The following is a 25,973-nucleotide window of genomic DNA, read 5'->3' as shown; positions in this document are numbered from 1 at the left end:
TTTTCAGCCCTCAGCTATCACCTCCAGATGTAACCCATCCTCATCTTCTCATAGTTCATTCTTTTTGTGGATTCTTGGGATGTTTGCGGACATAAGGAAAGAGAGTGTGGGCATGATATAACATGGAGAAGGGTCATCTCCTTCATCTGGGAATAGCTTCTGATTTTCATTAATAGCCACCAAGGAATAATGAGATAACAAGAGGTTAGGAAAAGACATGCATTGTCATCAGACAAACCTAAGTTCAAATCCTGGTTGCCATGCTGCAGGTGGCACGGTACCTAGGCAAGTGAGAGTGCTCTGGGGGATTCAGCTTACTTATCTATAAAACAGGGAACAGAGCGGTTACTTCCTAATTCGGTGGAGGATTGGGGGAGAATCAGAAAAAACAACCGAGTCATCGCTTGGTCCATGGGACAATCCAATAAAGGGGAGCTGTTAACATGGGGGATATTACCGCTGAGTGCATAGTATTGGTGTGGCACAAATAACAAATCTTAATGTCAAGCACTCTCAGCTCAGTGCTGGGGAGAGATGTGGTTCCAATCTGATGCTTGATGAATAAACACATGACAAAGTAATGAGCACAGATTTTATAATCACTTAGGAGATGGTGTTTGTCATCACCCAAAAAGAAGTGCCTAAATCTACTGTGGGAAGAAAGTGTCCAGGAGGTCTGTGCAGAGCAAGCCATATTGAAGTTATGTCTTAAGAGAAATAGACTTTTGCCAGGTAGAGAAGAGGAGAATGGGGAACCCAGGCAGAGGGAAGTGCCAAGAAGCAAGAATGTGCAAGTGTATGCTTTGGATCAAGGGTTCTGAACTGTGGAAAATGTTTCACAACCCCATGAGGACACTGGTGTTTGGAGATATTTTTATTTGTCACTACTGATTAGAAGCTATAGCTGGAGAGACCAGGGAAGCTACTCAAAATCCCAGAAGGTGTAGAACAGCACCTACAGAATGAATGATGGAGCCCTAAGTGTGAATAGTCTTGAGGTTGGGGAATTTGCCCTAGAACATGGGAAAACATGGAAGGCCTGTGAACACAACCCATAGGATCCATGTTACCTATTTGGTCTTTTCTTGGAGGCTCTTTTTTTCAAGCCATTCCTCATCTACTATCTCAGAGTGTAGGACTGTGTGGAACTGTTGGGACTGCCTTCTGAGGGAGTGACACACAGGTGCTGACACTTAAGTGAGTCAAAATTCAAATGGTTCCAAAAGAGTGGCCAAGACCCTGGAAACAGGTGTTATTTGTGGAATGCAGTCTCCACTTACCAAAGTATATGGTTCCTCCTTCATTTCTCATGATAAACCTGCAAGGGCTCCATCAAAGACCCAAGCCCACTTTTGGGGTCATTCACTGTGGTTATAGTTTTGGTTTGGAATGTACCTTAGAGGCCCATGTGTTAAAGGTGAGGTTCCCAGCCAATTGGACTATTGGAAGGTGATGGAACTATTAGAAGTAGAGCCTAGTGGGAAGGCTTAGGTCATTTGATGTGTGGCCTAGAGTGGATTCTGGCACCCTGGTCTTCCTATCTCACACCCATCTAAGAGGTCATGGAATTTACTCCCCCATGTGCTTCTGCCATGGTGTGCTGTCCCACGTTCAAGGTAATGGAATCAGTTGGTCACGAATTGAAAATAAACCTTTTCTCTCCTTAAATTGATTTATCCTAAGAATTTTTTTGATGGTATTGGAGTTGGAATTCCGAGCCTCACACACGCTAGGTAGGGTTCTACCACTTGAACCAATCTGCAGCCATTTTCTGTGTTGGGTATTTGAATAATAGGCTCTCATGACCTATTTGCCTGTACTTGAACAGCGATCCTCATGAGCTCTGCTTCTGGAGTAGCTAGGATTATAGCCTCTGGCACTCAGCACATCTGAAGTATTTTATCTGAGATTAAACTAACCAAAAGTTGACTAACTACATTTTTAAAACTGCTGATGATTTTCATGACTATAATTTTTGTTTCTATTACACAGGTGCAAGGAGACAGAAAAAGGGTCAGCAGGAAGGTAAATAAGGAAGATTAATAGAAGGGGCAAATACAACCATATACATTATATTCATGTATGAAATGTCATAATGAAACCCCTTGTTCTTTTGGTATGGGACTGGGATTTGAATTTAGGGCTAACACTTGCTAAGCAGCTGCCCTACCACTTGAGCCACTTCTCCAGCCCTGAAATTCATTATATTTTGCAATTTAATATAGGCTAATAAAACTGATTTTTTGGCAGTTTTGAGGATTGAACCTGGGCACTTGCGAATGTGAAGCAAGTGCTCTATCATTGAGCTGCATTATCAGCTCTAAAAGTGATTTCCTATTGTGATAAAAATATACATAGAATTTACCATTTAATCATCTTTGAGGCATAAGGAAGAGCATTGGGAGGGAATGAGGCATTGATCAAAGAGGAAAAATTTGGAGGTAGATAGAAGGAATAGGTTTTGCGATCTATTATAGAGCAGGGGGAATAATTCTGTCATCAATTGTATATTATATGCTTCAAGATAAGCAAGAGGGCAATATTTAAATCTTACTATAAAAGAGGGTGGGGGCATACCTCAGTGGTAGAATACTTGCCTCGCATACATAGGCCCTGGGCTTCAGCCCTAGCACTTCAAAAAACACCTTAAAATTTAAAATATAAGCCAAGTACCTGTGGCTCACACCTATAAATCTAGCTACATGGGAGATTGAGATCAGGAGGATCATGGTTTGAGGCCAGCCTATCGAAATAGTTTACAACTATCCATCATCAAATAAAGCAGAGCAAAATGGACAGGAGATGTGGCTCAAGCAGTAAAGCATCTGCCCTACAAACACGAAGTCCTGATTTCAGACCCCAGTCCCACCAAAAACTTAAAAAATAATTAGTTATTGAGGTAATATAAATATAAATGGTTGTGAGCTTGTTTTAATTGTACACACACACACACAGACACACACATATATCATGTGTACTCCATAAACATATATAATTCTGATTAGGCAAATGAAAATAATATCAATAATACATTTTATAAAACAAACCATCACAAAAATAAGTAGCACATAAAATTTAGTGGCATGAATCACACTTACAATGTACAACTCACACCTCAATCTGTTCCAGGCAGCCTGGGGTGGGCATGAACACAGATCCTACCATGTCCACAAGCCGGCTCATCTCCACGTCGTCTCAAGTAGGGAGAGCGTTAGGCACGCGCCCTGTCCTCACGGCCCCTCCCACAGCCTGACTTCTCAGTACCACTCTTCATTACCAACTTCCTCGACAGAAATTCTTCTTCTTTTGGCATCCATAACACAGTCTCGCTTTCCTCCTCTCTTCCATTTCAACTCATTTTCAATCGTAATCATAGGCTCTTCTTTCCTCCATTCCTCACTTAACAATGTCTCCTAGTTTATGTCTGTGGACATCCCAATAGGAATACTCTGAATAACCTCTCTCAGTTTTATGACTTCAATAAAGACATCTCTCTGCAAATAGCACCCAAATGCATTTCCTCCACACAGATTGCATTATGGAAGCTCACACTGAGATAGATAAGGCCATTCAATCTACACAATAGTAAACTATAGAGCAAAGCTCATCTACCAACCTGCATCACATTCTTTGGTTGCAGATGCATGATTAATTACTTATTTTTAATAAAGACAAAAATAGAGTGGTCTACACTTTCCATAGTTGTCCAGTGGATGGATAGATTTATGACAATTATATTTAACAATAAAAGGATTAGATAACAAGAACACTTTCCTATGGTAGATGAAGGACATGTGTTTATTTAGACAGTTTTATTTATTGCCTTGTTGACTATTGTTTTATTTTCATTGGTGTGTATTAAATTGTACAAATCAAGGAGTTTCATCATGACATTTCCATACTCTTTGTGTTTTTGGTTGCTTTCCTGGGGTATGACTTCAAGGTCTAGTGTTTGCTAAGCAGGTCCTCTACTGCTTGAACCAAGAGGAGCGTGTTTTGCTTTAGATTATTTTTCAGACAAGTGCACACCACCATGCCAAACTTGTCTGTTGAGATGGGGTCTTACCAACTTTTTTCTTGGGCTGGCCTAAAACTGCAATCCTTTTGATCTCTTTCTCCGGAGAAGTTGGGATTATAGATGTGAGTTACTGTGCCAGGCAATCTATAGCTCTTTTGTATCATTCCTCTCTCTCCCATTTTTCCTTCTCTTTATATATACATAGTACCCCCTCTTTCACTTTCATGAACTTAGTTGCATTGTTTTGGTTCTGTTTTCCCCTAGCTTCCACAAATGAGAGAGAACATGATACTTATCTTTGTGGGACTGGATTATTTCACTTGACATGACAAGCTCTTCTTCCATTCATTTTCCAGGAAATGACACAATTTCATTCTTCTTGATGGCTGAGTACAACTCCATTGTGTACATACACTACATTTTCATCTATTCATTTGTTGATGGGCATCTAGGCTGATTCTATACCTTTACTATTGTATATGGAACGATGATAAACATGGATATACTGGAATCTCTACAGTAAGCTGTGTTTTCTTCTTTGGGTATATACCCAGAAGTGTTATGTCTGGATCATAAGGAGTTCTCTTTTTAACTTATTGAGAAACTCCCATTCTTGATTCCTACAGTGTAGGGACTAATTTACAATTATTACACAGCCATGATAAGCTCATAAATGCAGGACATAAGAAATTCAACATAGAAATTGTGGTCTCAGCTGGGCATGATCATACATAGCTGTAATCCCAGCACTTGGGAGACTGAAAAAGGAGGCCAGCTTCATATAGAGACCTTGTCTCAAAAATCCAAAATCAATACATAAACAAGTTATTACAAGAGATCATGATCTCAACACAGACAGAATCAAATTGAATGTCCTGGAATCTGAAACCCTAACTCATAGCACACTCAACTCTATATCTTTATATTCCTTTCCATATGAGAAATTACCAGTTTTTTTTGTTTTGTTTTCTGGGCAAGCTATTTATCCAATAGGTATCTATTATTTAGAAAAGAACCAAGCACGTTTTGAGACAAACCTTACCCACAGGCAACCAAAAGATATAGTCATGTCATTCCAGTAGTAAACCCTGAGCTGAGCAATGGGAAGATTTTTACCCCTTAAAGGATAAACGTATCATGAAAGGCAAAGTTTTTGTAAGAATTATCACCTAAGGAAAATGCAGTGATGAAAGCATGCCACGTCAACATAAAGCTTTACAAACCAAGCACAGGAATACAGGTTGGAAGATTTTACTTTTAAGATTGCCTTTTAACTCTCCTAATTACAAAACATGATTGATACTTGCCATCTAAGTCAGGCAAAATGATAGCGAAACCACTTCAAATAAATGCATGGGGAAGCTAAGATAGTAGCAGTAGCAATTGGTTGAGTGTATGTGTGTACACTCATGATGCAGTCAGTGCCGATGGAACAGGAGTCTTCATCCACAGACAGTTTGACATCTTGTATCAAAAGTCTTACAACGAGCATGATTTTCAATCAGTGAGTATACTTTCACACTTTATCTTAAGACAGGTAAAGTCTTGTAAATACATAGGATGACTGTAGCTAAGTCCATAAAGTTGAAACATGTGCAACAACCTACATGATCAACTACAGGAAACTGGTCATTTATATCATACTACATGTTACAATGTAGTACATTATCTTCCTTGAAGCCTGTAACTTTACATATTTGCATATTAAATACATAACAGATGCATAAACTATACAATAGAGCACTGATGACAGCACACAATACCTGCTGAGATGGAACAATGCCTAGGTATGGTTTTGCAGAGTTTTATTGTCTTAGGATGTGACTGGCAAAGTCTTACAGCTTTCTTCTTGAGGAACTCATTTCTTCCTTTCCCTCACTGGAATGCAATGTGAAGAACTTCATATGGGTTATCTAATTTTCTTCTCCTGACACTCCACAAACTAATTGCCACGTAATAGATACATAGTCATAGAGTACGGATTTTATCATAGACAGGGAAAAGTCAATGCTCTGGCTCTCATTTTTGCTTAGAGAGATAACTATTGCTGAAAAACTTATCACTTTATTTGAGTAAAGACAAACAAATACATACAATTCCATCGTTAGCTTTCTCAGCAGCTTTCTGTGGCAGGTTGGATTTCCCAGGAGGCAGCTTCAGATACAGAGACCAATGTGAGGCTTTGTAGAGTTCTCTTGGGAAATGGAGGGGACAAAACAGAATCTAATTTAAGCCAAGAGAAGAACTGACCCCAGAAGCAGTCTCCTGCAACCTCTGTGGACATCACGGGGAAAAGCAGAAGACTCCTCTATGACAGCATATTGGGCAGAGAGATGTGCGGTGGATTACGGCAGGCTCCAGCCATACGTGGAGTAGATTTGCATCTGAGTTCATCCTTAACACTGTCTTTCTTTAAAAGGAGGGGCAAGGTCTTCCACAGAGATATTCTCTCCAGCACAGGCATTTTCGTCAAGACACCAACTGCTAGAAGCTTTCTGTCCAATGCAACCAGCAACCAAACATGTCCTTGAGTGTCCTATAGAACAGAACAAGTCACACATTGATGTTTGAAGTGGAAACACTTGAGTGTAAGTATTGCACTCATGAATCATCTTTTATAAATTGCATTCTACTATTAAATGTTCTTTATTCACAAATTCCTTTTCCAGGTTAGTAAATAGTCTTATATTTTCATCCTCATAGTGTTTTTCTTCCATACTTCTGCAGTCTTTGGAGATGACAGCCAAAGTCCCTTTTCCACTTAACAGCCTACCAGTCCGAACACTAAGTGCCACAGGTTGTGCTGGAGCTTGCATGTGAATTGGTTTGGCCAAGAACATTCAAAGAAGTGAATCTTCATGGAATGTACAATATGATTTCACTATTTAAGAAACAGCTGTGCCTGTAGATAATTCACCAAAACATTGACACTAAACAGAAGTTACAATGTCCTTATTCCTGCATTGGGATTATAACATAATAGCTAGGGTTATTTGTGCTATGATTTTCATTTTACAGAAATCAAGAAACTCAAAGTGACAGTCCCTATTCAACCTTTCATAGATTCAAAACAGATATTATATGACACACAAAATTTAATTAGTTCATAGAAATAGGGCCCAGCATGTTAGTCAGAAAAAGGAGTTGTAGTTACTGTGAAATTCATAAATTCAGAACTTTAGGGGTGGAAAAGACATTCATGTTAATTGGTCTGACTTCCATGATGCTACATGGCAATGCTAAATTGATACAATTTGTCAGGCAATCCTAAATTGAAATTGTTTCAAAATGGATTATAAACACCTAGGTTGAGAAAACCATATCCAGTTTACAAAGTAAAAAGTTACCTTAAATTATTGAAGTCAGTAACATCATTATTGATAACCAGTCCTAGACTGAAGAGTATGGCCTCAAAGTCATATGATTCAAACTTTGTCAGAAGTTTCTGCAACTTTAGAGTTAGCAAGAACTTTACTCTGGAATAAAGTCCAATATAGAGAAGTGACTAACACAGCTGCTTCACCTGTGAATATTTGCAAAGGAATAATTGGTCCCATTGAGACATCAGCATTGTTCCTCAAAACAACTGTTTAAAGTCATAAAGCCTTGGTCAAAGTAAAGTGTAGTGAGTAATATGTAGGGCGCATGAGTAATGTGCAATCTGGGGTGGGCTAGAGAGGAGGTATATCTTGCCCCAGGTGTTTCTGTGTTAAAGGGAAAGCCATATTCTGCTGACCTCAGCAGACATTAATATAATGCTTATAACAGCAACTGATTCAGAGCATTCATGAGCCAGTTTTGTCCCCAAAACTGAGAATCGACAAGGAAACAAAAAATAATACTCCAAACCTGTATTGAAAATTTCTTAATGATACTATCTACCTATTGTTCATTTATCCACTCACATCTCATTGTCTCTTTCAGGATAAGGTGCTATGGGCAAGGGATACAGCCACAACAGGCCAGAGATGCTTCCTGCCTTAATTAAGCTTATTTAAGTATGAGAATGGAGGGAGCTAACCAAAGCAGCATGGGTAATCGAAGCATTTCAGTGGCTTCCTGCTGTCATTAGGAATCAGCATATTTAATGCTGATTTAAATAATCTTTTTTTACATCTGGTAAGTTTGCATAGACTACAGAATGATGAGCAGATCTGAAAGGACAAGTCTGGGTGTGGTGAGATGACAATGGTGATAATGGAGAAAGCTGTGGGCAAAACTGCAGGCACAGCCAGATTCAGATGCAGAGGAGTAACTGCGGAACATGATGGAGGAATTACTTCAGTTGAAAACAACTTTCTTCTCAGTACTTGGAATGGTTGTTAGTAAGATTAGAAAGGTCAACTGGTTATCTGGCCTGAATCTGAAATACATATTTAAAATAGCTTGACTGACAGCTGAGTAGACAACTTTCTATGGGATCCACAGAACTTCACTGACAACAATTTCTCATGGACTTTCATGTGGCCCTATCTACTAGCCTAGTTTATGCTCACTTGTGTGTAGACTTCTATCAGTGACACATTTCATACTATAGGTTTAAGTCTTACTGTGGTAAACTAGGAAGGGTAGAATTTGTTATGTGGTTTACATACACTCAAAAGTCTGTCAGTGAGCGCTATGGGGTAGAATTGACAACTGACTTTCTGTTTCCAGCTCTCTGCTCTGATAACTTGGTTCACACTAGACAAGACAGAGAAATGCAGTTGCTGATTGAGAATGTGTTATGTGAGTGGGAAGGTGAGTCATAAGCAGAAAAGGTGAAACTCTCTTCTCTCGGAAGCAAGTTTCAACTTGTAGCTTCCCTGATTGTATTGCATCAGGACAGGAACCTATCATGCCTTGTAAGCTCAATTCCCATGTTGATGTGTGTGGCTGATCCTGGATATTCAGACTGTGACTGTGGTAAATGTTTCTGTCACCATGCTGTTTCATAATAACTGGCAATCAGAGTTCTCACATTGCACATTTCCAAGGCGTACAGGAGCAGCAAGTTGTGCACAGTTTTCAATGAATGAAAAACAAGGAAAGAATGATATTTTTCTTCCCCACATTCATTAAGACATATGAGTAAACACCACTCTTGCTGCTCTGAACTATAACAAAGCAATGCCACACTATTCATCCTTAATTTATTCATCCTTTATTTAGAAAGATAGAATCAAATTGACATCAAGAGTTATTTCTTTTTCCTTGAAAAAAGACTTATTGACAGTTTCTTTCAATCTGACAGCCTCATCTCAGATCTTCATGTAGGAAAATTCTGCGTTAATTGTTCACCATTCTCATCCATCTTCAAGGAAACTTCTCATGGCTCTTTTCATTGAGCATGTTTGAAGGCAGTAACACATTTCCACTTACACATAAAGTATCCCTGCCTACTGTAGGCAAACACCCATGTGCACATGCACACACATGCATGCAAGTCACTAATACGCACACACAGCAGGGTCTCATGAGTTTTCATCTAGGTGTCAGCCAGTGCTGAGGTTATCAAGGGGGAAGGATCGGCTTCCAGGTTCCCTGAGGAGGTTGTTGTGCAGCTAATTTCCTTTGTGGTTTTGGACTGAGGAATGTGGCTTGTGGTCACCAGCATCCGTCGTCATTGAACCTTCTCCACATAGCAACCTACTTTATCAAATCTAGCAAGGAAGAGAGGCAGCTATTGAGATGGAGGTTAAGATCTTGTGTGATTGCATCATGGCTAGGACTCCCATCACATTTGGCATCTACTATTTGTCCCAAGCAGAGTGTAGCCAACAACCTAGAAAAGAAGTTGATATAGGGGCCTAAACCCAAGGAAGCATGGAACATTTAGGGGAGGGAGTTGTTGCATGATCTGTTTACCACAAAAGAAAAGTTCAGTAGTCTAAAATTACCTGTATGGATCAAGATGATATACTAGGACAATTTATAATATGTTTTAGATAACCATGAACTAACAAGAGATTCCTAATAAAAATTCCCAGCTTATTTTTTGTAGTATTGGGGTTTGAACTCAAGGCCTACACCTTGAGTCACTTCACCAGTCCTTTTCTGTGATGGTTTTTTCAAGATAGGATCTCACAAACTATTTGCCCTAACTAGCTTTGAACTGCGATCCTCCTGATCTCTGCCTCCTGAGTACTTAGGATTACAGGCATGAGCCACTGGCACCAGGCAAAATACCCACTTTTAAAAATCCCTTTAAGCTGGTTGTGGTGGTGCACTCCTGTAATCCCAGGAGTGGGAAGCTGAGGCAGGCGGATCACAAATTCAAGACTAGCCTAAGCTACAGAGTAAAACCCAGTCACAAAAAATGACTCTAAGCTTAAACATTTAAGTTGTCTATTGAATGATATTCAGGTACTATTACATTTCTATGTACACTATTCACCATTAATTAAAACTGTGATGAATATTGCATTGATGAAAAATGATTACAGTTTTATCTTTCAATTGCAAAGTGCTTCTTGAGTCATTTAAAAAAACAATTAGTATTATAATTTAACTCTGGATTTTGATTATTAAGTGAATGTGATAGTTGTCTTCATGTATCTGATACTCATCAGAGACACATGAATATGTCTGTGAAATAGTTGATTACATGGTTAAGCACACAGTGGGCTTTTTAAATGTAACAATTTAAAGTAGATAAAGGATAAATGCCACTGAGTAAAAGCTTGTATTTAGAAGAGAACCTGATAGGTGTGTGTGTGTGTGAATGTGTGTGTATGTCAGGGATGATAAATGATTGTAATCTATCCCTTCAACTCCAAAGATCTTCTGGAATCATTAGGGTACATATGCTATAATAAAAACATTATATACAAGTATGATAAAATATATATGTATATATATTCTGAGAGCATACTATCAAAACTTTTCAATTACTTAATTTTCCATATTTCCTTGCTTACCCAACTAATCTGTATTCAAAATATTTATGTAACTCTTTTCTTTTTCAAATATTTCCACTTCCATTTTATTAGTTAAATTAGTGACTCTAGAAAACAAGCTTATGTGTCTGTGTCTGTACTTGTGTGTGACATTACTTGGCTATTCAAATTTATATATTTGTCTCTCTAAAGTAATGAAACCTTTCTCTCTCCCCAACACATCCTTGAAACCTCACCTGATCATCTGCTCTGAAGTATTAAAATATGTTCAATGTGTCCTTTACATCTGGTCTGTACATAGTTTACGTTGTATTTTCTAGCACCTTAGTTTTAAGTGTGAATAGAATAAAGTAAATCAAAGTGACATGGGAAGATAAAGGTTGCGGACTTGTGTATTCTGCAAGCACCTGTGTTCTGTCATGAGTTAACTCCTCAAGATGATACATGATGCTCTTCAATATGCATAGAACTCCATGAATGAAATCACCAGAAATGTTAATTTTGCATAACAGAAACCACAGTCTATACCTGTTTTCTTATTTTCTTTGCTTCAATGAAATAAACTTTTATTGATTTGTATTTTAACCAGCCTTCCATCTTCGTGTCAGACAGACAACATTCAGCAGTAATCTCTGAGTTCTCCATGGAGAGTCCTCACGGATTCATGGATACATTCTCATGGTCTGAAGTGTTTTCTCTGTGCTGCAACTGCTTCAATTATAGACCAAACAGTGGGTCTAATTATATCAGGATTCTCTTGTGCCAACCTTAACTTCAGACCCAGCTGTAATCTATTTGTGCTCCTTAGACCCTACCTCTCTTCCTTCATATGCCAGTGACAATTCTCTAGACTATTTCAGTCCCATGTTCATGGTTTTGAAAACAATAAACTGTGTTCATCCAGGGACAGAGGCAAATATGCCTTCTGACATAGACAAATGTTCATGTGTGTGTACACATAAAGAACTGGAATTAAGAAAATGTTGACAATAAATAATTTAGAAATATTTTTCCTCCACAATGGCTATTCCTTAAATTCCCCGATAATAAAAATGACCAAATTAATTTCATTACAGACAAGGATCTGTGTTGATTTTGAAAATATACTTCTAGTCCCAAAACACTATTTTAATCAATTTATATCTTAATAATTATTCCACATGGATAGAATTAAGTCTATAATTAGAAATGTCATTTCTCCTATGCAGGATGGATCTGTGTTGATTGCATATGCTGACTACCCGGTGAATAAAGGCATGATGGATTTGTACCAAGTGTTCCATTGTGAGAGCATAGATCTGGAATGGTCCCAAATGCCCATGGATTCGAGGTTGTGGACCTCAGCATGGCATTGTTGAAAGATTGTAGAACCTGTAAGAGATGGGGCCTAGTGGGAGGTCATAGGTCATTGTAGGTATACGTGAAGGGGGTTGTGGGATTCAGCTATCTTCCTCTCTCTCTTCACTTCCAAGCTGCCATATAGGTGAGCAGCTTTATACACCAGGCACTCCTGTCATGATGTGCTGCCTCCCCACAGGATAAAGGCACCTGGATCACCAAATCCGGAGTGCAAGCTCCAAAGTATAGAGCCAAAACAAACCTTTCCTCTATTTAAGTTGATTGACCTTAGTTACCTGTAGCAGTAGTGGCAAGCTGATTAAATACCCTTTGACACAATGTCATCGGATTCAGATCCATTAAGGCAGTAATGTTCTGTGAGGCCACAGAGAGCACAGTTACCTTTCAGTGACAAGCCACAAATGCTATAGTACGACTTTCTCCACAGAATCCCTCCCATCTCTTTCCTGTACATTAGGTGTATGGAAGGTAAGAAGTGAAAGCTACCAAAGACATTATCTATCTTTCCATATATTAACACCAAATGTATACATGGACGAAAGTATCATCTGGTAGAAATACAAATAATAAAGTGTTAAAATTTGAGCAATTGTGAAGACTTTCTGCCTTCTTGCCTTACATGGATCTCTTGGTTTCCATGTTAAGTTGACTCTTTGACTGCATGTCCACTGAAATATATGCCATGTATCCGGCTCTCTTACTTCATTTTTATGCTATTATAACTTAACTCCCATTAGAGAGAAAAAATGAGACGTCTACATTAAAAAATTTGTTTTGGTATGAAAATATTTTAGAACTGCTCTGAAACGTTTTGTATTTAGTGCCTGGCTTCTTGCATGCTTATAATTTCATCTTCAGTCATTTTTCTACATGAATCTGGGATAAAAATAATGCTCAAGTTCTGTGGAAAGAATTCACCTATTAGTGCTAAAAGATTCATGGCAAGTACTTTGCATAGTGATGTGTATTAAAAGATTCACAAATTTTATTTTAGGAATATAGTTAGGGACAGATTCACCCCCTAAATATTTTGCCTTTATAAACAAAAACAGAGTACCAGTTTTATAAGTGAAAAGATAGAATCGAAAAGCACTATGAATTAATATATCAAATTACCACACTTTTAGCTCGTAACAAGTTGTATAGGATATTAAAATCAGTGCTCACCTTTCTGACAATTAATGAATAAATGTAACTTTATGTGAACACTTAAACAACACAAACTAAACTATAAATGTAAAATACAGAAAGTTACATTACAAAGAAGTCATAGTAGAATAATACCATCTCTAACCATCAGGGAAATGCAAATGAAACCACAATGAAATGTCTCCTTGTACTGTCTCAGAATAGTTCTTATCAAAAGAAAAAGACAACACATGTTGGGATGTGAAGAAAAGAGAATACTTACACTGCTGTTAAGGATGTAAATCTGTGTAGTCACTATGGAAATAATACAGAGGTTTCTAAGAAATTAAAAACAGAACCACATTAGATTTATACATTCCATGCCTGGGCATTTCTCCAACAGTACTGAAAGGAAGATGACAAAGGGATAACCTGCACTCCAGCATTCATTCGAGCATCATTCTCAATAATCAGGATGTGGAAAAATCTATGTGTCTTTCAATGGATAAAGAACAAAAGGACATGTAATAGAATATCATTCATTCTTAAAAGAAGAAAATCCTGTCACTTAGGACAGCATGGATGAATCTGAAGGGCATTATACCAAGTGACACAAACCAGGTACAAAGGCAATTGATTATGATCTCAGTTATATATTAGATCTGAAACAGTCCAATTCATAGAAGGAGAGGGAAAATGGTTATCACCAGGGCTACTGGGAGAGGGTGATCAAGGGGTTACAACTTTAGTTACACAAGATGGAAAAGCCTGGAGATCAAGTGTAGAGCACGGTGGCTACCAGTAACAATACTGACCTAATACACTTGGAATTTGATAATAGAACAGATGCTAAATTCAATCTTCTTCCCTCACTCTAGCACAGGAAGGAGAGTGGACAGATATAGCAACTAACTGGGATGTGGTGATCATATCACAAAGCACATTGTTAGATAAAAATTATGGAAGGACATCATTTTAGACTGAGTCCCTGAATTTGTTCTCAACAGATCAGATCGAACTAGAATGGAGAAGCTTGTGTTAAATGCCACATAATCAAGCTGAACAATAAATCAGGTCATTTTAAATAAATAACTTCATAGCAGCAAATCAGAAAAGAGCTCAGCTCCGTGAGCCAGCATGCCAAGAAAGTCCCTTGTGTCTCAATGGCATAAGAAAAATAACTGAAATGACCAAACCACTTTTCTTTCCTTATTTCAGCTTTCCACCCCTTTTTCACCCTCTGAATCCAACCTTCGCTGAGGAGCTCATGGACATACAGTGTGTTTTAAGGAATGAGGTATGGCCTAATTCCAGGCTCACAAAATCCATAGGCCTGTAAACTAAACTTATTATAACTTTGTCTTTTGCCAATACATACATCAAAATGTCATGTATATCTTTAACATATTCTTTGTATGCTAAAGATAGTTGTGTATGTGTGAGAGAGAGACAGAGAGAGAAGCTAAGAGAAACTTCTATAAGCCCAATACAATTCTCTTTTATACATTTTTATTAGTATATGGCAGTTTTACAAGGGGCTTTGTTGTGACATTTCCATATGTACATATATTAAAAACCGGTTTAGTTCTTCTCTTCCATTATTCTCCCCCTACCCCATGACCCTTCCTACAATAACTTCAACAAGCTTATGTGCTCCATGTTCACACATGGATAGAAAGTGCTTCAGCCACATTCACCTCCCTTTTCTTCTTTGTTTACCCTCTCCCTCCCACTGCTGCCCTCCTCTGCACAACCCATTCTGCATTCCTGTCCTTCATTGTTTAAGTGTCTGTTGTTCAGTGATGATTTTTGCCTTGGTCTTTTCCATGTGAATATATTAGGCTTAAATCAGTCTAACCCCTCCACTCCTCTTTCTTCCCCTTTCTCCCTACTCTATATTGTTTAATAGTTTTCAGTGTGTTTCCTTGTGTCTGATTCTTACACAGATGTCATCTATTCCACTATTATTCATTCTTTATCATTCTTTCCTTCCTCCCTTAGTCTCCTGTAACAGTCCCACTTTTGGAAACATATTTTGTAGTATTTATGTGTATATATGATAATGCTTGTATTTTTATTGGATCTATCATCCACATATAACATGCAACCTTTGACCTTCTGAACCTGGCTAACTTTACTAATATGATGTTCTCTACTTTCGTCCATTTAATTGTAAATAACAAAATTTCATTCTTCATTATGACTGAATTAAATTCCATTGTGTATAAATACATTTTCTTAATCTACTCATCAGTTTAGGGCATGCTGGGCTATCTCCATAGTGCAGTCCTTCAAAGATGGTGAAAACCCATTGCTGTGTGAACTGAAGCATTGAACACTCACATAGTCTACAGAGATTTCTGGTAGAAAATGGTTCAACATATGCTATATTGGCTTATCTTCTAGATATATTCAATAATCTTAATAAGGAACTTTTGAAGCCTAAAAATAGTTGGAGGGTGGGCAAAACAACTATATAAGAAGCTGCTTAAAAGTCAGAAGAATGGTGGTGGAAAGAGTGATGTTATACTGCTAACAGGAAAGTAAAAATATTATTTGAAATTGCTATAATATGCTGCAGGTCTTAAAGACATTTTTCCAAAAAATAAATTCAGTCAAAAGTACTTTCATGATTTATCAGCTCTGACTCTCTTCACATATGGTGTGTCTTTCTTTAGGTATGCTGCGAAGAACCCACCAGCAATGAGAGGGAAACACAAGTAATGTACAGAATCACATTTAAGCTGCCTCCCATGGGCCTCACTGTGTCATCACAAGAAAATGGGGCATGAGTGAGGACCAGAGAGGTGTACAGCAGCAAGAGGAGCAAAAGAGGTGTATAGGAGAAGCAGTTGTGAATGTCTGGAGCTAGGAATGGGACAGTGGAACTGTACATTTCCCTGAATCTTCTATTGTACCAAGAAAACATGTAAGACCCGGGGACACAAAACACTTTGTCCCTCTTAAGCAGAAAGAGAAGTTCCCTTGAAGCTAGAAGGCTCAGACTTTTAACATCAGTCATGGTGATGTGCCAAGCCACATATATATATATTTATATACACACACACACACACACACACATATATATATATATATATATATACACATACTATACATGCACACACAATATATATACACACACTATATACATATATACACACACTATATATATGTATATATATACATATACACAAACACTATATACACACACACACTATATATATATATATATATATATATATATATATGTATATGTATACTAACTTTAGAAACCATTCAATACCTATTCCTGATTAAAAACTCACCAAAGTCAAAATTTCCTCAGCCTGAAAAAGGCATCTATGAAGAAATGAGCAAATGAACAATGATGCCATTGGTAATGAGGAAATGCTTTATGCATGTGTCCTGAAACTGGGGAAAAAGTGTAATCCTAACCAAAGGACCTGAAGAAACCAATGGAAAAAAGATGCACATGTTGAGAAGAAAAAGACATATAAACTTGGTTTAATTTGCAACTTATAAGAATGCTTGTGCAGAAAATCTCAATAGCCTGAAAAAGAACTAGAGCTAATATGTAAGCCAAGCAAGGACACAAGATACAAGGACAATATATAAACAAATTCAATTCTCGCTTTTATACAAGCAACGGATAATTGGAAATAAAATTGAAACAAGAGAGTATCTTCATTTTCATCAAGATAGATGGAACAAAATATGTTCAATATTTGCCTGCTCAAATTATGGAGTCATCATAAGTAAGAAATGTAAACAAATTGACAGCTATACCATACTTAGGAACCAGAATATCTAAGGATGCAAGAATATCTATTCTACCAAAACTTTGCTAAACATGCAAAGATATCCTGATCACAAACCCTGTGATCTTTAAGTAGATATATGGAAGCTAGTTCTAAGATGTACATTTAAAGTGCCAAGTTCTAGAATTGTGTAAATAAATTTGAAAAATCACACCAAAGTTGTAGGACTGACACTAAGCTGATTTCAAGTACAGCGCCACACTGGAATAATCAGGTCATGGTGGTCTTGGAGAAAGAATATGAAGCTGAACCGGTAGAACAGAATAGAATCTAAACAGAAATAGACATTAAAAGGTCAAATTATTTTTTGATAAAGGTGCTAAGATATTAAATAAATGAGTAGTTTTTAAAAACAATGGTAGTGAAATGACTGGACAGCTGTTTGCAACAATATCTGGCAAATCATTGAAACTATATGACTCAACTCACTCAAATAGGTCACGGCAGAGATGACAAGATGTTGGGTTAGAAAGATCCACAAGTTCCTGTGATTCCATGAGCCTGAAATAAAACCTCAGGTATGGGACTACATGCAAATAGCAGGAAATTTAGAAAGGTAAGGGTGGGCACCAGTAAAAGAGTAGGCAGTTAGGGACGGAGAGTAATCAAAAATATCAAACTTTTTATCTATAAGAGAAACAAAAGTTAAAGTTCACTAGGACAGAGCCTAGAGCACCTTGGAAACTGGGTGTCCCCCACCCCCCAGTTAGTACCTTCCAGGGGAGTGGGCAAACTGTGGAGCAGGACCTAGCCTGCTTCATGCCTGGATGCACCAGGCATGTGCTCGTGTTGCAAGAGATGGTCATGCATTAATTAATGCTTTGCACACAGTGCAAATCTATGGACTAGGAATGAGACTGCAAATCACACTGTAGACATTTCGAAGCTAAACAGAGCCTGAGCCGGCCACCCAGATTACAGGTGGAGTTACTAGTGCCTTGTTAATGTTTCCTGTTTTATGAGTACAGCCTTAAGGCAGGTATTACAAAGAGATTTTACAAGTGACATGGCATGACACACAATCCAGAGGGGTGCTTCTATTCTGCTATTTCCCTTTTCAATAACTCACTTCATCATCTCACTGACTATAGGGAAGGACATGAGTATAGAGAGAAAAAGCCTGATGACCAAGACATGCAGTGAATGTTTGGAGACCAGAATTATGGTGACTTCTCACGAATTGAATGCGATACCCTCTGCTGTCTCACCCTCCCTGCACAATACATTATGCACTGTGTTGTAAGTGTCAGTGACCTTTAAGAATGTGATCATGAACCTTACCCAGGACTGGTATTAGTGGGTATATTTGTGGGATTTCTATTCATATAGAACTCAAATACCTTCCAATCTCAGACAACACACCTCAGGACCTCTATATGTAACCAAGAGATATATCCACAATGATCAATATCCTGCAACAGAACAACTGTGTGTTCCATGTCTTCATGGGAACATTTCCTGAATATGAATAAAAAACAACAGTAAATATTAGAGTACTGACACTGCTCTCCCTAGTGAATGCCTGCTCATCACATTGACCTTGACTCTTATCAGGAAAATTAAGCATTAGAAGGAGCCAGCTACTGGACTCTTACAGCTGTACTTCTTGCTACAGTGGAGACAGCCATCACAAAGATTGCGGTTCAAAGCCAGTGGAGGAAAATTGTAACACCCTATCACAAAAATACCTAATTACAACAGAAATTAGAGTACTAGAGTGGGGCCAAATCTCACATTCAAGTATAGGGACCGTTCTTGGATCTGTCTTAGAGCTTGCCTGTTTGATTGACCCACAGTACAGACTCCAACAGAATCTCTGTTCCTTTACTACCTACTGGCCACAAAATGACACAAATCCAGAATCTCAGATCATACATTTCTTTTCACTTGACAGTACTCAGAAGGAATCTGTATGTTGCTACTGCTCTTACTTAAGTGTGCCAAGTACCCCATTTACCAATCAGCTGCATGGCCCTTCCAGAAATTATCCAAGACTTACGTATTAACAGTAATTCCCGAGAGTTTTTTCACGATGATTGAGGTTTACAACAAAAAAGGTATAAAACTATTTCACAAATTTCTTGACAGCTGTGGCCTCATGCACGTGCACAGCCCAAGGGAGAAGCAATCTTCAATATGAAATACCAATTCTTCTAGCAGTGTAGGCTTGCAATGCTAGAGAAATTTCATGTCATTCAACTCTATTCTCATCTAGTTGCAGCAGAGAAAATCTAAGTGTCCCCTAAAAAGCTCTATGAGCTTCTGAAGTGTGTCATTTCATAGTATACATTGATTTTCCTCATTATTCCCGAACATCAAGGTTTTGGATGGAATGGTTTCTCCTGAGATCTCTCTCCTTGGTTTGTTGTTGTCATCTTGATCTCTTCCTTCTCACGTTTTTCTCTGACTGTCGATGTTATTTACTTTCCAGTTACAGGGAAAGTACCTGAATCCTACTAGGGCCCAACCCCCAATTAACTGAATTTCTTTGAGTTATCAATCGGAGGGAAATATGTCGAAAGCATTGTCCAGTCTGAAGTACCATTGCAACGGATGCAATAAGCCTGGGTCGTCGTGACAAAGACAAGACAGCAAGATGCAGAAGGAAGTGCTCGGGAAGCTTACATTAGCTCATAAATGTGGCCATAGTAACTGTCTTGTCACGTTAGAGTTTCAGCTGATAGATGACCTCCTGTTCCAGGTTAGCCCCAGGCTGGTTGCGGCAGTTCCTGCAGCTGGGCAGGAAGCGGTGTGGTTTGTGCTGCTTTTGGAGGCCCTGGGTGAATTCCGCTCTTAGCGCAACTACCAGTCTTTGATGTGCAGCCGGAAAAAAAAAAAAGAAAAAGAAAAGCACAACTTCAAACTGCCTTAAACAAGTAACATTGGTCCTCTGACACATATTTCCCTTATCCGCCAATACTGTGTACAAAAATGAACGCAAATTGCTGGGGCAGGACACATTTCTGCTCATAACATACACGAGCCTTCTCACTAATTCATAGTCCGCTATCATCTTCAATAGCAGGGTCGTCCACCGATTCTATGGCGAACTAGGTCTTCCCTCCATAAGCTGCAGTGTTACAAATGCCATTGTGATCTTTCCCAACCACGCAGGGGTGGATTGTGCACTCTAACGTCAGTCAGGGCCTCGAGCCCTGTCCAATTGGAAGCACGGCGTGTGGGATGACCAATCAGACACCGACACCGAGGAAAAGGGGCGGGCTTTAATGACGCAGTTCGGGTCTTTAAGTGAAATTGACCAGCAGGGACCTTCTAGGAATTAGCTCCAAGCTTTCTCCTCTGTTGAGGATGTCCGGCTGCTTGTTCCTCATCCTCTGATCACTTCAGAACTGTAAGAGTCAAACATATTCTAGGGAGGACGCCGGGCCCCCTAGAAGCAAGGACAGGACATGCAGGTCAGCGTCCTGAAGGAGAAGGGAGGCAGTTTGTAACCGTCGGTTTGTGTCACCCCACTATGTGTTCGTGAGTCCTCTTGTACGGCTGCCGTTTGAAAAAGGAAAAGGGTGAAATAGCGGGTGTGAGAACTGAGCCATGAGCAAAAACATAGTTGATAATGCCGAGGACAGGGGAAGCCGGTGTTGGGCAATGAGGCTTGGGAGGAGGATATTTAGAGATTTCGGGTTAGAGCACAGAAGCGCTGCACTGGGAGGTGGTGGGGTTGTATTGAAGACTGCTTTCCACATATTTGCAGATCAGGGGACAAAAGAGGTGGACCCAACGGGAGGAAGGCAGCCTGGGGTGGGCATGAACACAGATCCTACCATGTCCACAAGCCGGCTCACCTCCACGTCGTCTCAAGTAGGGAGAGCGTTAGGCACGCGCCCTGTCCTCACGGCCCCTCCCACAGCCTGAAGGCGCTAGAGGTCGCGACCCCAAACCGCCAAAGCCAGAGGCCACCCCGGTCCAGCTGCCCTCCAGGAGACTCAGTGGCGCGGAGTGGGATGACGCAAACCGATGGTGACAAACTGCCTCCCTTCTCCTCAGGACACTGACCTGCATGTCCTATCCTTGGTTTTAGGTTGCCTGGCATCCTCCCTCTAAGCTGCTTGAGTCGGACCTTTCTCAAGGCCACAGAGGCTGTGACAAAGCCACCTGAACATCCTCAACAGAGGAGAAAGCCTGGAGACAATTCCCAGGTATTCTCTGACAGCTGCGTTGAGTTCAAAAGCCGCCCAAGATCGTTGAAGCCCGCCCCTTTCTTTATCCGTGCCTGACTGGGCAGTCCTTGTGCCGTGCCTCCAATTGGGCGGGGCTTGAGGCCCTGAGTGACTTTCCATCGCACCAATCCATCGCTGGATAGCTGAGCTAGGTCACACTGACACCTTCAAGGCAGCAGTTTGGGAGGGAGGACCTAGCTCCTCCTAGAACAGGTGGATAGCGAAGTTTGGAAGATGAGAGCTGAGTAGGATTTACAGCAGGCTTGTACATGTTACGAGGTGAATTGTGTCCCCCGGAAAAATTCACATCGATTTTTTTATTTCTTCATTCACATCGATTTTTTTATTTCTTCATTCACATCGATTTTTTTATTTCTTCATATGTGCATACATTTTGCAGACATTTCTCCCACTTAGCCCCGCCCCCTTCACATCGAATTCTTAAGAAGGTGTTAGTTTCTTCAGGCTATGGGAGGGGCCGTCAGGACAGGGCGCGTTCCTAATGCTCCCCCTGATCTGCAAATACGTGGAAAGCAGTCTTCTGTTTATTTGTTTGTGGTACTGGGGTGAACTCGGGCTTCACACATGCAAGGCAGGCACTCTCCTATCCGTGCCATGGGCCAGGCCTCTAAATCCATCTGCTGGGTGGTACTTGGATTTGAACTCAGGGTCTTGTGCTTGCTAGGTTGAGTAGAGTGTCACCAGCCCTTTTTGTGCTGGATATTTTTTCAAGTTAGGGGTTTGCAAACTTTAACCCGGGCTGGCTTTAAACCGCAATCCTGATCTCTGCCTCCTGAGTAGCTAGGATTACAGGCATGAGCCACCAGTGCCTGACCATTTTCTTCTTTCCTCAAACATTTATTTGATTGCCCTCCCCTACCTTTTGTGGTTCTGTGCAATCAAGCCCTAGTCCTAGTGCTGGTTAACTGGCCTATCACTGAGCTACTCTTCCAGCTCTGTTTCTTTATCATTAAACTCTCATTTCTTGTATGTTATCTCCTTAATTGTGTTCATTCTGTCTCTCTCGCACCTTTTTATTTCCTGTTTCTCCATTTCTAAGGGGTTCATTAATGGAACTTTAATTTTCCTGTGGTGCTATTATGTTTGCCTGATTTTTTTGGTCCAGTGAGACGGGCTTAAACTCAGGGCTTTGTGCTCACAAAGCAGGCTTTCTATCACTTGAGCCACATCTTCAGTCCATTTGTTCTGGTTATTTTGGAGAGAGGGTCTCACAGACATTTTGCCTGGGCCCGCCTTGAATGTCCATCTTCCCAATGTCAACTTCCCAAGTAGCTAGAATTACAGATATGATCCACTGTCTCCTGGTCACCTGATTCTTTTTGTCCACATAGCCTTGGTAGGTATTTGTGTATCAGCCCTTACAGAATTGTTTTGGTTTGGGGTGGGTTTTCTCTTTGAGTTTTGGTTTTTTTTGTTTGTTTGTTTGTTTTTTGGGTTTTTTTTTTTTTTTGCTACTTGTTCAGAATCATAAGAGAATCCCAGGACTCTGGGAGCTCAGTGTAGTGCAAAAACTAAATCAGGGAGGTTTTCAGAAGGACTCTGAAGGTGGTGATGTGTAGGTGGAGACCTGAAGCATGTGAAATTGTTAATTGCAAATATAAACAAGCTGCATGTAGTCTATTGTGTGAACATGTTTATGTACATTTTAGTTCTTTCTCATTTGGGTTCCCATAAATAGCTAGTACACACCCTTAGCAGATAATGTATGGGTTGTTTCAAGACTACATTAGGAGTGGGTCATAGAGGAAGCTTCCATCAGCTTGCATAGGCCCAAGGAGGACGGCGGCAGACAAGATTTTCAGCTGGATGGGGGTGCATTGGGGTCCTGGAGGAGGAGCCCCCTGCCCTTCTCCAGGGCCAGGGGACCAGCATCTTCAGGCAGGAAATACGCTAACCATTGTGAAGTCACGGCCTCGAGGCCTGGAAAGAGTCGCATCCCTGGCTGTGATCACCGGCGCTACTTCCAGGACCACTGGCGGCTGGAGAACCTGCGGGAGGTCAACCCCGCCCGGCATGGCATGGTGTGCGGCAGCTTGCGGGCCACCCGCAAACTCAGCACCATCAAGCGGCACTTCCGCCAGAAGCACCCCTACTCCCTGCACTGGAGTCCCCGGGAGAGGAAGTCATCAGCAACAGCTGGGATGCCCACCTGGGGCTGGGGGCCCAGGGGCTGAGGAGGAGGAGGAGGAGGAGGGGTCAGCATCCAAGCTTGCCCGCCCAAGGGCCCAGGCGACGTCCCGTTCTCTCCGGGGACTCCGTTGGAGCGGCCTGCCGAGGAAGAGGAGGATGATGGGGACGGCCAGGAGTCCGGGAGCAGCTGCAGAACAACCAGCCGCGCTGGCGGGGCGACACCTACCTGATGGACGACGACGGAGGCCGGCGCGGCCAGGTGTGCGCGGTGTGCGGGGGCGCGCTGGCCACGCTCAAGGTGAGCACCTTCAAGCGGCACATCCTGCAGGTCACCCCTTCTCCATGGACTTCTCTCCCGAGGAGCGCCACACCATCCTGGAGGCCTAGGGTGTCGGGCGTAGCCGGCTCGCGGGCCCAGTGGGGCGCGGCTCGCCCCTTGGCCTGGACCTTCTCCCCCACCAGCGCTTCAGGCGGCCTTGGCAGCCATAGCCCCCCCGCGATCCCCCACTGGCCTGGTCGGCGGGGCGGAGATTGGGATTGGGTGGGGCCACCGCGCCGCCGGGTGCACTTGGGTGCATGAGCCCGTCCATGCGCTGCGGGAAGCGCCCTGGGCCTCGCAGCCCCGTCCCTCCCTCCTCGCGCGGGGCCCTACCTTTTCCGAGAAGCCACAGCGGCCTCCCGCAGAGTTAGCAGCTAGCTCTGATATTCAGGCAAGAAGTTTTAGGCAGTAAAGGAGGAGACATGTCCACAGCTGAATGTTTCAGCAAGAGGGTAGCGAATGGGCAAAAGTCTCAAGACAGGAAAATGCTTGGTGTGTTGGAGGGAAGTTCAAGATACAAGACTAGAGTGGCCAAAGAAGGGAAAAGTGAAGTCAGAGAAGTAGTGGGGACCCAGCTATAAGGATTTGGGGCTCTGTAAGAATGTTTGATTATTTACTAAGTAGGACAGGAAGCCATACCACAGTTCTGAGTGGAGGAAAGACTCAACTTCAATCGTTATTGAGAATGCGGGGTAGATGAGGAGGGCTGGAGGTGGGGATAACAGCTCAGAAACTGTGAAAACCATCCATGTATGAGGATGATCACCTAAACCAGGATGGTAGTAGTAGAGGCAGTGAGAACGGGCCAGGTTATAGATACACTTTGGACAGAGAGCCAACCTTGCCTTGCTGGTGGATTTGACATGGAGTGTGAAAAAAGAAAGTGGAGGCAAGAATACTTCCAAAGAATTTACCTTGACTTGATGCTTTCTGAGCTAGGGAAGACTCTGGGGAAAAAGAGACAATGAGAGAGACAGAAACAGAGAACCAATGATAACAGTAATGGAAATATTCAAGAGTTAGAGATTTGGGCAGGCTTGGTAGCACCCACCTATAATACCAGCACTTGGGAGGTGGAGGTAGGAAGACTGAGTCTTCGAGTCCAGCCTAGGCTACATACTGAGTTCCTGTCTCAAAAAAGTTTTTTGGGGATGTGGATACTGAGGTTTGAACTCAGGGCCTACACCTGAGGCGCTCCACCAGCCATTTTTTGTGTTGGTTTTTTTTTGAGATAGGGTCTTGCAAACTACTTTCCTGGGCTGGCTTCAAACCCTGATCCTCTTGATCTCTACCTCCTGAGTAGCTAGGATTATAGGCAGGAGCCACTGGTACCTGGCTCAAAACTTTTAAGAAAAACAGTGGATGTATGAAGGGAAGGTGGTGAGTAAATGACTGGAGGTGTGGCTCAAGCAGTAGAGCACCTGCTTTGCAGGTGCAAAGTCCTGAGTTCAAACCCCAGTTCCATGAAAAAAAAAACTGACCTATATTGGAAGGCTGGCTCTTCAATGCTGTGTAATCTTGGATGATTCACACAACTTTTAAGTCTCAGAATTCCCTGTCAAATGAGGAAGGAGTGAAAGTGTTCCCCACTTCCTCCCACTTCATGTGCCCCAGGATGTTTTTACTGCCTAAGTGACAGAGAAAGACTGAATTCATGCTTCAGGACAAATGATGTGTAGTTTGCTATGTAAACACAAAAATTGCTATTTTAAACTAATTATAAATTCCATTCAGTGGGATCAACCTTAAGTCTCTCTTCATGGAGAAACAGGTGAGCTTAAGCCTGTATGACCATGACATAAATTTCATCCTGGGCTCCACAATCATTGTCCCTATACAGTAGAGATTTCCTTTGTGGCCCATGTAATGTGTCATTGTCATACAGCACACAGTATCTCTCCATGGGACTTGTTTACTTGAACCAACCCTGAAGACACCTCTGTCTACCAGAATTCAAGGTTCACGTTGAAGTGTCAAGGATTTCTCACGTGTTTTCTAGGAACTTGCTTACTGGTGTTCATAACTTCTATTGCACAGATCTGGGTAATGTTGCTGATTTAGGGTATAAACATAAAAGCAAGCCTAGGAGATCTAGGAAGGAAGATGTCAAAACGCTGCAGAAGT

General features: G+C 41.0%; 1 pseudogene; it reads left to right on the top strand.

Moving 5' to 3' along the window:
• The window catches only part of LOC141416084 (zinc finger translocation-associated protein-like), a 31,658-nt pseudogene extending 7,741 nt beyond the window's left edge, over positions 1 to 23,917 (top strand).
• The last annotated feature ends 2,056 nt before the right edge of the window (positions 23,918 to 25,973 follow it).

The sequence above is a fragment of the Castor canadensis genome, chromosome 14 (genome assembly GCF_047511655.1).
Source record: "Castor canadensis chromosome 14, mCasCan1.hap1v2, whole genome shotgun sequence".
Taxonomy (NCBI): domain Eukaryota; kingdom Metazoa; phylum Chordata; class Mammalia; order Rodentia; family Castoridae; genus Castor; species Castor canadensis.
Note: the sequence above shows the minus strand (reverse complement) of the source record. Positions and strands in the feature narration are given on the sequence as shown.